The sequence below is a fragment of the Leucopleurus acutus genome (assembly GCF_964270905.1).
Source record: "Leucopleurus acutus genome assembly, chromosome: 11".
NCBI lineage: Eukaryota > Metazoa > Chordata > Mammalia > Artiodactyla > Delphinidae > Leucopleurus > Leucopleurus acutus.
In genome coordinates this window covers 8448503-8466307 of record NC_139152.1, presented here as the reverse complement: position 1 = coordinate 8466307, position 17805 = coordinate 8448503, and the positions used below count along the sequence as shown (strand labels likewise).

The window sequence follows — 17805 nt, the reverse complement described above, 5'->3', positions numbered from 1 at the left end:
TAACTTATTATGGATCCTCCAGGATAAATTCATCCTAAAATAGTTGTTAAGTTAATTTCTTATGATAACTTGTGTATGTTTATTTGCCTAAACTTAATATATCATTCTGGCAAAATTTATACTGAACTATTCATCTATACATAATCTAACAGGATTATTTTCCTCTTGAGGTTACTTCTGGAACATGCTAGTACAGCTGTAGTGTAGACTGACAGTCTTGCAAGCACATTAAAAAAAAATAGACCCAACAAAATGAAACTTTGGCTTAAAAATCTCATGTTACTCATTTAACTATTTAGGATAGGACTGATCACTTCTAGATGTAATTCATCCATGAGTTTATATTGGTTGACCTGGGCAGAAGAGGTAGAATTGAATATACAACGACAATGTTAGTGAGTTTTGTTAACATGTAATTCAATTTGATTAGAACATTTATTAAGACAACACTGTGCTTAGAGCATGATACTTTGGTTATGTAATGGGAATTGCTACAATAACACAAGAAGATTATGTAACTGCAATAACAAAAAACACAATGGCTCATGCGAATACAGACTGGGATCACGTTGTAATCATCTTTGTGCTTCAAGCATTCTGGCCAGTTCTTGGAACATATCTGATGATCTATATTTTTTTATTTAATATAATCTGAAAAGAAAAGGGGAGGTACAGATTCTTATGGTCAAAGCATAGTATATAGTCCTCTGAGATATATAAATATTAGTGTGCTTAAGCCCTAATAGGCTCAAAAAAAACCCCAATTTTTTTCCAATAAGAGAAAATATTGGCTTAAAATAATTTTATATTTTAATTTTTTTAATTTATTTAATTTTATTAAAAGAATCTGGCTCAGCTGGGCCAATATTTGATATGAATATTAACTATATGCCAGTGAGGCGCACATTTTACAAATGTATATCTTCAGCTCCCATCCTTCCCCTGTACTCCAGACCAGTTTATCCAATTGCCTACTTGACATCTGTACATTATATCTGGAAAAAAAAAAAGCATTTGTATTTTATACACAACATGTGTAAAGTAGAACTCTTAATTCTCTGCTCATTCACACTCCATCTCAGAAATTGTTTTAACTATTCATTCAATAGCACTAGCAAAAATAAAGGATTTGTTCTTCATTCCTCAATTTTTTTCATTCTTCACAGCAACTCCAGGCTACTTCGCTTTCATAACATATTCTAAATATCTCCTCTTCATTCAATCTTCCCAGCTACCATCCTAGTACAAAGCTACCATTACCTGGATGTGTATTTCCCTTACAGCCTTCTTAGTGGTCTCCCTGCTTCTCTTTTTGGCTCCCTAAACCTATTCTCATCAAAGAAGGTAAAGTAATTATTAAAAAAAATAAATAAAATTCACAATTATTAATTAAATAAATGATGCTTGGTCAGTTCTGCCATACTATAATTTATTCGTTGAAAAATGTTTATTGAGCAACTACCATATGTTATATGGTCCTAGGTACAGAAAATACAGTCAAAAGAAAATATAGATTTTCAGTGTCTTCTCTCATGAAGGTTATATTTAAGTAGAGAAGACAAATACTGCATCATCAATTTCAAACACAATTCAATATGAAGGAGAAATCATAGGTGGTGCCATGGGTGATAAAAAATATAGTGGTGGGAGGGGCTTCCCTGGTGGCGCAGTGGTTGAGAGTCCGCCTGCCGACGCAGGGGACACGGGTTCGTTCCCCGGTCCGGGAGGATCCCACATGCCGCGGAGCGGCTGGGCCCCGTGAGCCATGGCCGCTGAGCCTGCGTGTCCGGAACCTGTGCTCCGCAACGGGAGAGGCCACAACAGTGAGAGGTCCGCGTACCGCAAAAAAAAAAAAAAAAAATCTGGTAAGAAAATGAAAACCTAACAAGATAAAACAATAGATGAAGCAAAGAGAAGTCTCTGGTACTTCACAATGTCTATATAATTATGTTCATTAGATAAGTACTCTGATAGGTACTTACCTGATGGGTACATTAAGATTTTTATTAATGTCTTTAAGATAGCTTTAAAGAATTTTAAGCTATATATGTGCTTTTTATAAATGTTTTTTTTAAATAAATCCTCTCATCTTTGTTTTATAAATTGATAGGTTATTAAATAAGTGTGTACATATTTTATACACATTGTATATATGTTAATGTGTATATATTTGTGCATGTTTGTATATATGTATTTGTTTATCTACAATAAATAAATAAATGTATATATATATACACACACATATATATACATATACACATTTATTTATTGTTTGAACTATATTTTTAAGTCCCAGATAGAAAACAATTTACTTTGAACAAACTCATTCTTCTATATCAAACCTGGAAGGAAACCATGAACAGCCTCACATACTGAATTGTCTGCATTCTGCTTGCTATGACTTCTTATCAGATTTTATTTCTTTACTATTCCATTAAATGCTGTGCTTTTGCATCAGAGTCTACGATTTTCTTTTTTTTCAATGCATCATTCATCATTTTCATCCTAGAAAACTCAAGGCTTTGTTTGGTAGCAACTCTAATAATTTGCTTTACTATTGTCAATTCTGAATTCAAGTTTTTAGATAGAATACGGAATCCTTCAACATCTAGAGAAAGAGAAAGGCAGGTTTTCCAGGGGGTATGTGAGCTCAATGAAATAAAAAGAAACACACAAAATACAAAATAGACTCTTGCCGATGAAATAGCAAAGAGTGGGGGGGAGGGGAGACTATACTTAGAAAGTCACAAATTAACTGCTGGATTTATTGATCGAGAGGGTAATCCAAGGACATTTTATTTATCTAAAAATTATTTTACAGTTCTGAGCTTACCACTTATTCCTGAAGAGCAGTGCTCAATGTCTGTCTTTCGCTTAACCTAACACTACGTTACAACAATGAGTTAATATTGAGAAGATGGAAGCGGGAAGAAACTGGAGGAAACGGTTGGAAATGAAATGATTTCTCTACTGATTTCAGTACAGGCTTCTGACTCTGCTGAGACTCTGCTACAGACAGCAAAAAGCTAGAGATAAATTCTCCAGTTGTGGAGTTCAAAAAATTGGAAACAGAGTGTCCTAGTGTCTATAGGTATTCAACAAATTAAGAATAGAGTGTCTTAATAGAAGATGGTTAGACTGACTTATTCTTGTAGTCTCTCTACCCAATGTATACTGCCAGTAGTGCCTAAACTACAACTGGGCCCTTAATAAATGTTTATTAATTGATTCATCCTAGATAAACTGCTTGTGTCAGCCCATGTGTGGTGCGCAAAAATTTATTTCACTGTGTTAACAATTCCTTTGTATCTAGTTTACCAAAATATCACATCACATGTATAGATAATCAGTACTCATATTTTTTTAAAAAACACCTCAGATTCTATAAATATTCAAGGATTCCACTCAAGGAAAATATGACTCTTCTAGTACATTTTGTGCTGAAGATTCAAGAAAACTGAAGGAAATTCACTTCGCGGTAAATAATGTCTCTTGATGGGAAACTTCCTTTTTCTGCATAAGTAAATAATCAATTCTCAGTCCTATTTTACTCGACATGTATCCAATAGTTAGCTTACTCATATAATAAAATTGTCCCTCAGATTGTAATGAGAAAAGAAGGGCATGGCAAAGTCAACTACTTGCTGTTCTTCAAGGCACAAAGTCTGGGATATAATGTTGACACCTGCAAAATTTTTCAGTGTCACAGTGAGAACGGAAGGTATCAGGGAACTGAGATCAAAATATCTTCTGAAGAAGAGAAAACTGTAGACAAACAATAGAGCTTGTTACTTTCCCTTTTCGTTAAAACATCTCCCCAGTTTATTTTGGACAGAAAACCGAAGTCATTTCCCTTGTCCAAATTTTAATAGAAAATGGGACAGAAGGGATACTCCAGTTTAGGAGTGTTGAATGGGAAATGCAAAGCTTTGATATAATTGTGTGTGTGTGTGTGTGTGTGTGTGTGTGTGTGTGTATGTGTAAGAAGATGTCCTTAGTAAACTAGAACACCATGGAATAGTGCATGAAGGATGTATAGCTCTGATTTGGATGAGGCTATAGCGTTAGCAAAGCAAAACATGGTACGGCACTTGCCCTTCTTCCCTCTCCACACAGAAGTACTTGGACATGGGAATAGCTCATTCCATCTATCATGTTCTTACAGTATAGTAATCACACTTTTTTTTTTTTTTATGGTACGCGGACCTCTCACTGTTGTGGCCTCTCCGGTTGCGGAGCACAGGCTCCGGACGCGCAGGCTCAGCGGCCACGGCTCACGGGCCCAGCCTCTCCGCGGCATGTGGGATCTTCCCGAACCGGGGCACGAACCCGTGTCCCCTGCTTCGCCAGGCGGACTCTCAACCACTGCGCCACCAGAGAAGCCCGGTAATCACACTCTTCTGCAGGATTTTGGACAGAGGAGTGACCTGGTCTGCTTATGTTTGAAACTGATCACCTGGCTGCTCTGTTGAAAGCAGGCTGTAGGAGGCCTGGTAGCAGCTGTTGCAGGAATCCAGGCAAAAAATGATGGTGGCTTGGACCAGGGTTGTAGCAGTGGAGATAGGAAGAAATTATCAGATTCTAGGTATATCTTGAAGATAAAACCAGTAGAATTTCCTGATGAATTGGATATAAGGAAAGTCAAAAAGTGGGAGCAGAGATTATTCCCGTGCTCAGTACGGTCTGAGCTACTGAAAAATAGAAGTGCCATGACCTGAGCTGCTGAGGTTGCAGTAGGCTCGAGTAGGAGATTAGGAATTCATCTTTGGACATAGAGAGTCTGTGATTTTATATACTCAAAGGGAGATAACAGGTTGGAAGCTGAGCAATCAGTACGGAAATTTGGGAGAGAGCTCGGGGTTAAAAAATAATAAATTTGGGACATGTTAGCACATAGACCATGGATGGGGCGAGATCTCTAAGGCAGTGAGTCTACATAGAGAGGAAAATCAAGGGCTTTGCTTTGAGGCACTCAACGTTAAAATGTGGGGTAAGGGCAGGTCAAGGAAGAATAAATGCAGGAGACTATGAAGGAGAAACCAGTGAAGTAAGATGAAAACTTGTGTTTTGTTCTGGCCTCAGGGTGCTTTTGGATAGAGCATAATTTTTTAAGCCAATCACATTATCACAGTCTCCTCTGACAGTGACTGGTGTTCACAGGTCAGTTTCCCTGAAACACAGACCCTGGGATGGAGATGTGTGTGTAAGGGATTTACTGGGGACAACTTTAAAGATCAACACCAGTGGAGGATAAAGCGTCGGGATTGTACAGACAAGAGGAGTTGAACTGCAATGGGTACTGATAAAAGTTACAGTGCATGGTGAGCTGTGGGGCTGGAGTGGTCTTTTAGGACTCTCCTACCTTAAGGCAAGGGAACCAGGTCTCTATACCATCACAACACCCGTCCTTGGATACCAGGCTGCCTCTAAGGAAGAGGAGGGAACTTGGGTGAAAAGTCTTTCTGATACTGAGGGCAATTCTCGGAGCTGAATTCATCAGAGCCAGCAGCCACCAAGATTCCCGGCAACTGGGGTTTCAAGTACTTCAGCCTTGGAGGGAAATTTCTAAAGGACACGCCCCAGATCACTACTTTGGTCTAACAATGAGAAAATATAAACCAAATCTCGCGAAGGACCTACCCAGGTGTGTGTCTCCTAGTACAGCACCCAGAGGGATTTTGCTCCCTGGTAGAGAGGGTGACAGAGAGAGAGAGAGATTCAGGAGCAAAATATTCTTTTCTTACTGACTCCTTTTCTTCCATATTGGGATATTGTTGGGAAGAAAATAATATTTGGTGCTTTTTGTGGCCAAAAAGACAAATAATACTGATATACGAAAGAAGTAGAGCAGAAAGAATGGGAGAAACTTCTGGATGGCATTGGTGAGCTGCTGAGCTAATGCTGGTGCTACCTTCCTCAGAATTTGTGCTAAATGAGATAATAAATGTTTGGTATTTTAAAATCTCTGTTAGTTAGGCATTCTTTTACTTACAGCTGGTAAAGTTTTCTTTATCGTTCATTTTTTTCCCCAATTCCTTGCTTCTGTTTTCCTATCTTATCTTCACATAGAACCCACGATATCTCCTTTTTAAAGTTCTTTCTAATTACTAATCCTGGGAAATCATTTGGAGAGGGGCCGGTACAGATGCCTGGCTGACATGATCATCCATTGCTCACAGTAATGCTCTCCATGACTGGGACTTTGGGCTGTGTGTGTGTGTGTGTGTGTGTGTGTGTGTGTGTGTGTGTGTGTAATATTCCATCTCAAAAGGGACATATCCAATGTTTTCTACGTGTCAGGCACTGTGCTAATCACTTTAAGTATATTAATTTATTTAATCCCCACAATAAACTTATAAATCATTGCTATTATAATGATTTCCATTCATAGACAAAGAAAGAGAAGCACAGGGAATTTACGTGCCTCCTCCGAGGCCATTAGTCTGGTAAGTCATAGAACCAGAATCCAAAAACAGGCTGTGAGGTTCCATGCAGGGAAAGGAAGGAAAATTCTACACACAAACTACATTCTTAATATACTAATATTTAAAATACAGGGTGAGTAAATGTAGTTCCTTTTGGCTACAACAAAATTATAACTTTTGATGCAAAGGGGTGGCATTTGCTGCAGTGCTTTCCCAGCAGGGTGCGTTCGTTCCCAACCTCACTCCGCCTGGAAGAGTAAGTCAGCCTCTGCTGGCAAAAAGATTCTAGAAATTTTTATAACTTGCTGTGACAACTTTGATGCCAAAATCAAAACAAGTTTACAGAAACCTTATTCTTCTGGGTAAAGGTAATTCCAAAGAGAACACCGTGAGCTTGCTCCAGAGCCCCACGCAGGTACATACTCCTGTGGATGTTCACACAAAGAGGGGTTTGAAGGGAGAAGACAGAGGCGCATTGCTTACCAGTTGCTGCAAGATGTGTCTTCCTGCTGGGGTTGTGGGTAGAATTCTCGTAAGAACATGTTCCACAGAGGGAAGGACACGCTCTCATTCATTACACAACCCCTGATCAATTCCAGGCACATTTTCTCTTTGCCCTTTAGCCTTTATCCAAGAGGAAACAATTGCATAACACTGAATGTTGTGCAAAGCAATATCTCTATCATCAAAGTGATTATCACCAAAGGTTGCAAAATGATTAGGGCTCTTTCCAGAAATTTTCTATCTTCTTAATATTAAAAATTATAAATACTACCTAAGAAACCATACCTTAAAGAAAGTGAAGCCTGAAAGATGAGAAGGATATAGGACAGAACAAAAGTTATACTCCAAACTTGACTTTGGAACTTGGGGTATTTTTTTACAAGACTGGAAACAATTTATTTTTTTCTCTCTTTTATTTTTACTTTTCACCAGTATTACCTCTTTACTTTTTAAGAGTATACATTGCCTATATAGTCTTCAATCATTTTTCTCTGTAGACAAAATTATCTGGATATAAAATGTCTCTATATATTAAATGTGTGAATATTAACTGGAAATCAAAGCACAAAAAATATTACTCTAATATATTCACAAGATACAGAGACTTGGATTTATGTCTTATTTATATTTCAGCTTGATAGTTACTGGACTTGTTTTTTTTTATTTCATAAAGGGAAGTGGTGATATATTTTGAAAACATTTTCCATAAAAGGCATCCGAAATGCATTTTTGACTAGAGCAATGATTTTGAAATTAAGTACATTAATTTAGATTTTGTTTGGACCTCTTCTTACTAGTAACTGTTAGGAGGCCTTATCCCAACATTACACTTTTATACTTCATGATGAAATATATCTCTGCTTTACAGGATGAGGAAATGTACGCTGGTGTTTATGTGAATCGAAAAGGGTGGGGGGGAGGTTTCCATATGCTGGAAGTGTTACACCAATTTTGCCTGATGGAAAACCCAAGCCATCCTTTTATCCACTTTCTCCACACCCCTAACTTTACTAATGAAATCCTTCCTTTCTAGTAAATGGCAAAATCTTTTCCCACCTTAGAAGGGGAATTCCTCATGCAATGAACAGAATCAGAAACAATTGTTCTGCATTCTCTATGGAAATAACATTCATATTCATAGGATTTACCCTAAAAAACGTGTATGTCTGTGTTCTTGTGTACATATATATTTCTGTCGTTAATACTATTTATTTCTCATTTAAATTTAACATGTAAAAAGCTAGATGACTTTTCCAAATTTTGAGGGTGTGTTAAGGAGATACACAAATGCACACACACACGTACACACACACGATGTCTATTGTGCAAAATCCACTTTGGAAGTCCTATGGGGACACCTCACAGCAATCAGCACGATCACCCTCAGTCAGATGCAACTGAATTACAATCAGAAGCAAGTGTAAATAATATTAAGAGAATCATTCTCTAAGTATTACAATTCCATGGAAAGAGAAAATAAACCAAAATAAATTCCAAACATGCACCCCAGATAGAAAATTCTAAGAGTAGATACAACAAATTTTACTTGCTAATTGACAATCTAGAGAATTCTCATATGGGTGAGTCAATTTTGTGAACTTAAAGTAGTATATATATATATTTATCAGAGGAGTATGTATTCAAATATTTAATTATGATTATCTCCACCTAATTAGATAAATCAGATTAATGTTTGTGTGTAAATATAAACTCAATTCACCTTATTCAAAAGGAGTGTTATGCAAGTTTCTTCTCCCACTCAACAAATTTAAACATGTACAGCAACTAATTTGTGTTTTTTAAATTCCTTGCATTAAATTTCCTGTTGTTGATGTTAGATTTAGACTTCCAAATTGTAACATGTTACTAAAGTCTTAGAAAACATTTGACTTCCAGATATGCCCACGGCTGCTGTGATTTACATTCTGCATCTTGCTTAACAAAGATGTTCTAAATGTAAATACATAACTGACTATTTGAATATTCTTCAAATATTAAGTGATTATTTTAGGGTCACACCTTTGAGTGAGTGTTATGACAAAGGGGCAAAGAAACTTCATAGAACCAGTAAAGGAAAAACATGGAGAGAAGTAGAATTTGGTGTTGCTTTTCATAAGGGATAACATAAGTGATCACCGATCTGAAATTGTTTCTCATCTGTGATGTAGAGAAGTATTAGTTAAAGGTATGAAGACATAGTCAAGTGATAGAGACAATTTTCTTTAGATTTGGCCAAAACCTTCGTGGTAAACAAGTATACAGTACGAGGCTGTCTTTTTAAAAGGGACTGGGTGAAAATACAACAAGAAAAAAAAATACCGGGGGCTTCTGGGAAGATGGCGGAGGAGTAGGACGCGGAGATCGCCTTCCTCCCCACAGATAGACCAGAAATACATCTACACGTGGAGCAACTCCTGCAGAGCACCTACCGAGCGCTGGCAGAAGACCTCAGACCTCCCAAAAGGCAAGAACCCCCCCCCCCCATGTACCTGGGTAGGGCAAAAGAAAAAAGAATAAACAGAGACAAAAGAATAGGGACGGGACCTGCACCAGCGGGAGGGAGCTGTGAAGGAGGAAAAGTTTCCACACACTAGGAAGCCCCTTCGCGGGCGGAGACCTCGGGTGGCGGAGGGGGGAGCTTCGGAGCCGCGGAGGAGAGCGCAGCACCAGGGGTGCGGGGGGGGAAGCGGGGAGATTCCCGCACAGAGGATCAGTGCCGACCGGCACTCGCCAGCCCGAGAGGCTTGTCTGCTCGCCCGCCGGGGCGGGCGGGGCTGGGAGCTGAGGCTCGGGCTTCGGTCGGAGCGCAGGGAGAGGACTGGGGTTGGCGGCGTGAACACAGCTTAAAGGGGGTTAGTGCGCCACGGCTGGCCGGGAGGGAGTGCGGGGAAAAGTCTGGAGCTGCCGAAGAGGCAAGAGACTTTTTCTTGCCTCTTTGTTTCCTGGTGCGCGAGGAGAGGGGATTAAGAGCGCTGCTTAAAGGAGCTCCAGAGACGGGCGCGAGCCGCGGCTAAAAGCGCAAACCCCAGAGACGGGCATGAGACGCTAAGGCTGCTGCTGCCGCCACCAAGAAGCCTGTGTGCGAGCACAGGTCACTCTCCACACCCCCCTTCCGGGAGCCTGTGCAGCCCGCCACTGCCAGGGTCCCGGGATCCAGGGACAACTTCGCCGGGAGAACGCACGGCGCACCTTAGGCTGGTGCAACGTCACGCCGGCCTCTGCCGCCGCAGGCCCGCCCCGCACTCCGTGCCCCTCCCCCCCCCCCCCCCCCCCCGGCCTGAGTGAGCCAGAAACCGCGAATCAGCGGCTCCTTTAACCCCGTCCTGTCTGAACGAAGAACAGACGCCCTCCGGCGACCTACACGCAGAGGCGGGGCCAAATCCAAAGCGGAGCCCCTGGGAGCTGTGAGAACAAAGAAGAGAAAGGGAAATCTCTCCCAGCAGCCTCAGGAGCAGCGGATTAAAGCTCCACAATCAACTTGATGTACCTGCATCTGTGGAACACATGAATAGACAACGAATCATCCCAAATTGAGGAGGGGGACTCAGAGCAAGATTTATGATTTTTTCCCCTTTTCCTCTTTTTGTGAGTGTGTATGTATATGCTTCTGTGTGAGATTTTGTCTGTATAGCTTTGCTTCCACCATTTGTCCTAGGGTTCTATCAATCCGTTTTTTTTCTCTTAATAATTATATTTTATTTTAATAACTTTATTATATTTTATCTTTATTTTACTTTATCTTCTTTCTTTTTTCCTTCCTTCCCTCCTTCCTTCCTTCCTCCCTCCCTCCTTTCTTTCTTTCTACTTCTACTAATTCTTTCTTTCTACTTTTTCTCCCTTTTATTCTGAGCCATGTGGATGAAAGGCTCTTGGTGCTGCAGCCAGGAGTCAGTGCTGTGCATCTGAGGTGGGAGAGCCAACTTCAGGACACTGGTCCACAAGAGACCTCCCAGCTCCACGTAGTATCAAACGGCGAAAATCTCCCAGAGATCTCCATCTCAACACTAGCACCCAGCTTCACTCAACGACCAGCAAGCTACAGTGCTGGACATCCTATGCGAAACAACTAGCAAGACAGGAACAGAACCCCACCCATTAGCAGAGAGGCTGCCTAAAATCATAATAAGTCCACAGACACCCCAAAACACACCACCAGACATGGACCTGCCCACCAGAAAGACAAGATCCAGCCTCATCTACCAGAACACAGGCACTAGTCCCCTCCACCAGGAAGCCTACAGAACCCACTGAACCAACCTTAGCCACTGGGGACAGACACCAAAAACAATGGGAACTATGAGCCTGCAGCCTGCAGAAAGGAGACTCCAAACACAGTAAGATAAGCAAAATGAAAAGACAGAAAAACACACAGCAGATGAAGGAGCAAGGTAAAAACCCACCAGACCTAAACAAATGAAGAGGAAATAGGCAGTCTACCTGAAAAAGAATTCAGAATAATGATAGTAAAGATGATCCAAAATCTTGGAAATAGAATAGACAAAATGCAAAAAACATTTAACAAGGACCTAGAAGAACTAAAGATGAAAAAAACGATGATGAACAACACAATAAATGAAATGAAAATTACTCTAGATGGGATCAATAGCAGAATAACTGAGGCAGAAGAACGGATAAGTGACCTGGAAGATAAAATAGTGGAAATAACTACTGCAGAGCAGAATAAAGAAAAAAGAATGAAAAGAACTGAGGACAGTCTCAGAGGCCTCTGGGACAACATTAAACACACCAACATTCGAATTATAGGGGTTCCAGAAGAAGAAGAGAAAAAGAAAGGGACTGAAAATATTTGAAGAGATTATAGTTGAAAACTTCCCTAATATGGGAAAGGAAATAGTTAATCAAGTCCAGGAAGCACAAAGAGTCCCATACAGGATAAATTCAAGGAGAAACACGCCAAGACACATATTAATCAAACTGTCAAAAATTAAATACAAAGAAAATATATTAAAAGCAGCAAGGGAAAAACAACAAATAACACACAAGGGAATCCCCATAAGGTTAACAGCTGATCTTTCAGCAGAAACTCTCCAAGCCAGAAGGGACTGGCAGGACATATTTAAAGTGATGAAGGAGAAAAACCTACAACCAAGATTACTCTACCCAGCAAGGATCTCATTCAGATTTGATGGAGAAATTAAAACCTTTACAGACAAGCAAAAGCTGAGAGAGTTCAGCACCACCAAACCAGCTCTACAACAATTGCTAAAGGAACTTCTCTAGGCAAGAAACACAAGAGAAGGAAAAGACCTACAATAACGAACCCAAAACAATTAAGAAAATGGGAATAGGAACATACGTATCGATAATTACCTTAAATGTAAATGGACTAAATGCTCCCACCAAAAGACACATATTGGCTGAATGGATACAAAAACAAGACCCATATATTTGCTGTCTACAAGAGACCCACTTCAGACCTAGAGACACATACAGACTGAAAGTAAGGGGATGGAAAAAGATATTTCATGCAAATGGAAACCAAAAGAAAGCTGGAGTAGCAATTCTCATATCAGACAAAATAGACATTAAAATAAAGACTATTAGAAGAGACAAAGAAGGACACTACATAATGATCAAATGATCGATCCAAGAAGAAGATATAACAATTGTAAATATTTATGCACCCAACATAGGAGCACCTCAATACATAAGGCAAATACTAACAGCCATAAAAGGGGAAATCGACAGTAACACATTCATAGTAGGGGACTTTAACACCCCAATTTCACCAATGGACAGATCATCCAAAATGAAAATAAATAAGGAAACACAAGCTTTAAATGGTACATTAAACAAGAAGGATTTAATTGATATTTATAGGACATTCCATCCAAAAACAACAGAATACACATTTTTCTCAAGTGCTCATGCAACATTCTCCAGGATAGATCATATCTTGGGTCACAAATCAAGCCTTGGTAAATTTAAGAAAATTGAAATTGTATCAAGTATATTTTCCAACCACAACGCTATGAGACTAGATATCAATTACAGGAAAAGATCTGTAAAAAATACAAACACATGGAGGCTAAACAATACACTACTTAATAACGAAGTGATCACTGAAGAAATCAAACAGGAAATCAAAAAATACCTAGAAACAAGTGACAATGGAGACACGACGACCCAAAATCTATGGGATGCAGCAAAAGCAGTTCTAAGAGGGAAGTTTATAGCAATACAATCCTACCTTAAGAAACAGGAAGCATCTCAAATAAACAACCTAACCTTGCACCTAAAGCAATTAGAGAAAGAAGAACAAAAAGAACCCAAAGTTAGCAGAAGGAAAGAAATCATAAAAATCAGATCAGAAATAAATGAAGGAAACGATAGCAAAGATCAATAAAACTAGAAGCTGGTTCTTTGAGAAGATAAACAAAATTGATAAACCATTAGCCAGACTCATCAAGAAAAAAAGGGAGAAGACTCAAATCAATAGAATTAGAAATAAAAAGGAGAAGTAACAACTGACACTGCAGAAATACAAAAGATCATGAGAGATTACTACAAGCACCTCTATGCCAATAAAATGGACAACCTGGAAGAAATGGACAAATTCTTAGAAATGCACAACCTGCCAAGACTGAATCAGGAAGAAATAGAAAATATGAACAGACCAATTACAAGCACTGAAATGGAAACTGTGATTAAAAATCTTCCAACAAACAAAAGCCCAGGACCAGATGGCTTCACAGGCGAATTCTATCAAACATTTAGAGAAGAGCTAACACCTATCCTTCTCAAACTCTTCCAAAATATAGCAGAGGGAGGAACACTCCCAAATTCATTCTACGAGGCCACCATCACCCTCATACCAAAACCAGACAAGGATATCACAAAGAAAGAAAACTACAGGCCAATATCACTGATGAACATAGATTCAAAAATCCTCAACAAAATACTAGCAAACAGAATCCAACAGCACATTAAACGGATCATACACCATGATCAAGTGGGGTTTATTCCAGGACTGCAAGGATTCTTCAATATATGCAAATCAATCAACGTGATACACCATATTAACAAATTGAAGGAGAAAAACCATATGATCATCTCAATAGATGCAGAGAAAGCTTTCGACAAAATTCAACACCGATTTATGATTAAAAACCCTGCAGAAAGTAGGCATAGAGGGGACTTTCCTCAACATAATAAAGGCCATATATGACAAAGCCACAGCCGACCTTGTCCTCAATGGTGAAAAACTGAAACCATTTCCACTAAGATCAGGAACAAGACAAGGTTGCCCACTCTCACCACTCTTATTCAACATAGTTTTGGAAGTTTTAGCCACAGCAATCAGAGAAGAAAAGGAAATAAAAGGAATCCAAATCGGAAAAGAAGAAGTAAAGCTGTCACTGTTTGCAGATGACATGATACTCTACATAGAGAATCCTAAAGATGCTACCAGAAAACTACTAGAGCTAATCAGTGAATTTGGTAAAGTAGCAGGAAAATTAATGCACAGAAATCTCTGGCATTCCTATACACTAATGATGAAAAATCTGAAAGTGAAATCAAGAAAACACTCCCATTTACCATTGCAACAAAAATAATAAAATATCTAGGAATAAACCTACCTAAGGAGACAAAAGACCTGTATGCAGAAAATTATAAGACACTGATGAAAGAAATTAAAGATGATACAAATAGGTGGAGAGATACACCATGTTCTTGGATTGGAAGAGTCAACATTGTGAAAATGACTGTACTACCCAAAGCAATCAACAGATTCAATGCAATCCCTATCAAACTACCACTGGCATTTTTCACAGAACTAGAACAAAAAATTTCACAATTTGTATGGAAACACAAAAGACCCCGAGTAGCCAAAGCAGTCTTGAGAACAAAAAATGGAGCTGGAGGAATCAGGCTCCCTGACTTCAGACTATACTACAAAGCTACAGTAATCAAGACAGTATGGTACTGGCACAAAAACAGAAATATAGATCAATGGAACAGGATAGAAAGCCCAGAGATAAACCCACACACATATGGTCATCTTATCTTTGATAAAGGAGGCAAGAATGTACAGTGGAGAAAGAACAGCCTCTTCAATAAGTGGTGCTGGGAAAACTGGACAGGTACATGTCAAAGTATGAGATTAGATCACTCCCTAACACCATACACAAAAATAAGCTCAAAATGGATTAAAGACCTAAATGTAAGACCAGAAACTATCAAACTCTTAGAGGAAAACATAGGCAGGACACTCTATGATATAAATCACAGCAAGATCCTTTTTGACCCACCTCCTAGAGAAGTGGAAATAAAAACAAAAAGAAACAAATGGGACCTAATGAAACTTAACAGCTTTTGCACAGCAAAGAAAACCATAAATAACAGCAAAAGACAACCCTCAGAATGGGAGAAAATATTTGCAAATGAAGCAACTGACAAAGGATTAATCTCCAAAATTTATAAGCAGCTCATGCAGCTTAATAACAAAAAAACAAACAACCCAATCCAAAACTGGGCAGAAGACCTAAATAGACATTTCTCCAAAGAAGATATACAGACTGCCAACAAACACATGAAAGAATGCTCAACATCATTAATCATTAGAGAAATGCAAATCAAAACTACAATGAGATATCATCTCACACCAGTCAGAATGGACATCGTCAAAAAATCTAGAAACAATAAATGCTGGAGAGGGTGTGGAGAAAAGGGAACCCTCTTGCACTGTTTGTGGGAATGTAAATTGATACAGCCACTGTGGAGAACAGTATGGAGGTTCCTTAAAAAGCTACAAATACAACTACCATATGACCCAGCAATCCCACTACTGGGCATATACCCTGAGAAAACTATAATTCAAAAAGAATCATGTACCAAAATGTTCATTGCAGCTCTATTTACAATAGCCCAGAGATGGAAACAACCTAAGTGTCCATCATCGGATGAATGGATAAAGAAGATGTGGCACATATATACAATGGAATATTACTCAGCCATAAAAAGAAACGAAATTGAGCTATTAGTCATGAGGTGGATGGACCTAGAGTCTGTCATACAGAGTGAAGTAAGTCAGAAAGAGAGAGACAAATACCGTATGCTAACACATATGTATGGAATTTAAGAAAAAAAAATGTCATGAAGAACCTAGGGGTAAGACAGGAATAAAGACAGAGACCTACTAGAGAATGGACTTGAGGATATGGGGAGGGGGAAGGGGAAGGTGTGACAAAGCGAGAGAGAGGCATGGACATGTATACACTACCAAACGTAAGGTAGATGGCTAGTGGGAAGCAGCCGCATAGAACAGGGAGATCAGCTCGGTGCTTTGTGACCGCCTGGATGGGTGGGATAGGGAGGGTGGGAGAGAGGGAGATGCAAGAGGGAAGAGATATGGGAACATATCTCCCTGTAAAGCAGAAACTAACACACCATTGTAAAGCAATTATAGTCCAATAAAGATGTTAAACAAAAAAAAAAAACCAAAATAATACCTCATTAAGTTGACCACACTCTGAATATCAGATGATGTTTAGCTTTACTCCTTTTAATTACCTGGAATGTGCAACAGTGGGACCCAGCTGAAGGCATTATTGGTTGGAAAGTTGCATCTTTCTGCATCAAAAAAACAGTGTCTGATTCTTGGACAGAAAGCGCCCCAAGAAATGGGTTTCTGCTTTAAAAGTTTGGAGATCAAGAGTACTTCGTTCTTTGTGGTATATACATACAATGGAACATTATTCAGCCAAAAAAAGAAAGAAACCATGTCATTTGTGACAAAATGGATGGACTTTGAGGACATTATTATGCTAACTGAAAAAAAGTCAGACAGAGAAAGATGAATACCGTATGATTTCACTTATATGTGAAATCTAAAAACAAACACAAAAATGCCAAATTCATAGAAAAAGAGATCGGATTTGTAGTTACCAGAGGCAGGAGTCAGGGGAGGTAAATTGGATGAAGGTGGTCAAAAAGTACAAGCTTCCAGTTATAAGGTAAATAAATACTAGAGATGTAATATTCAACATGATGACTACAGTTAACACTGCTGTGTGGTATATTTGAAAGTTCAGAGAATAAATCCTAAGAGTTCTCATCACAAAGGAAAAAACTTTTCTTATTTTTTGTATTTATATCAGATGATAGATGCTAGCTAAACTTATTGTGGTACTCATTCCACAACATGTATGTCAACATTGTGTTGTACACCTTAAACTTATACAGTGTTAATAATTATATCTCAATAAAACTGAAGAAAAAGTGGTTAGTTCAAACACGTCATAAATTGGCTAAAAGCCAGACTGGATTCAAAAGATTTATTAAAGATTTCAAATACCATTAGCATTCATTAAGGGCCTATAATATTCCAGCCATTGGAAGTTAACCATAATAAAACATACCAGCAGTGCTTTTAAGATCCTCACAGCTTAGTGCAGATATAACATCAAAACAAACAATTATAGTGGAACATGAAATTCTGTAATAAAGATATGTACCTAAGTTACGGGAGTTCAAAGCTGCACAAAGTAATTTCATCTGGGTATTCATGAAAGTTTGAAGTGAATCATGAAGCAGGAGGTACATTCCTGGCAGAAAGGTCATGATGGAGAGAGACATTCTAGGCAGAGTATTTAGCACAGGTATATACATCTAACATACGTATATACGTGTGTGGCTCACGTAAGAAAATGCTAATGTTTTCATGGAAAAAAGACAAAAAGTGTCTGTGGGGAAGTGGTGGATGCTAAAGTTGGAAACCTTAAGAACTTTCTTAAGAAGAAACTTACTAATGAGTTTGGGATTTATCCTGTAGGTAATTATGGACCATTCAAAAGTTTTTAAAGAGGACATGTATAGTTAAGTTGCATTGCAGGGGAAAAAAAGAGTTGGTCTA

At 38.8% G+C, this 17805-nt stretch overlaps 1 long non-coding RNA gene across 1 annotated transcript; it reads right to left on the bottom strand.

The window, feature by feature from the left end:
• Nucleotides 1-304: 304 nt before the first annotated feature.
• LOC309968478 lies at nt 305-6983 on the bottom strand. Its single transcript, XR_014326578.1, has 3 exons — nt 6909-6983; nt 5363-5426; nt 305-995 (listed from the first exon to the last, which is right to left on the bottom strand). It is a non-coding gene; the product is annotated as an uncharacterized lncRNA (long non-coding RNA).
• Nucleotides 6984-17805: the final 10822 nt, after the last annotated feature.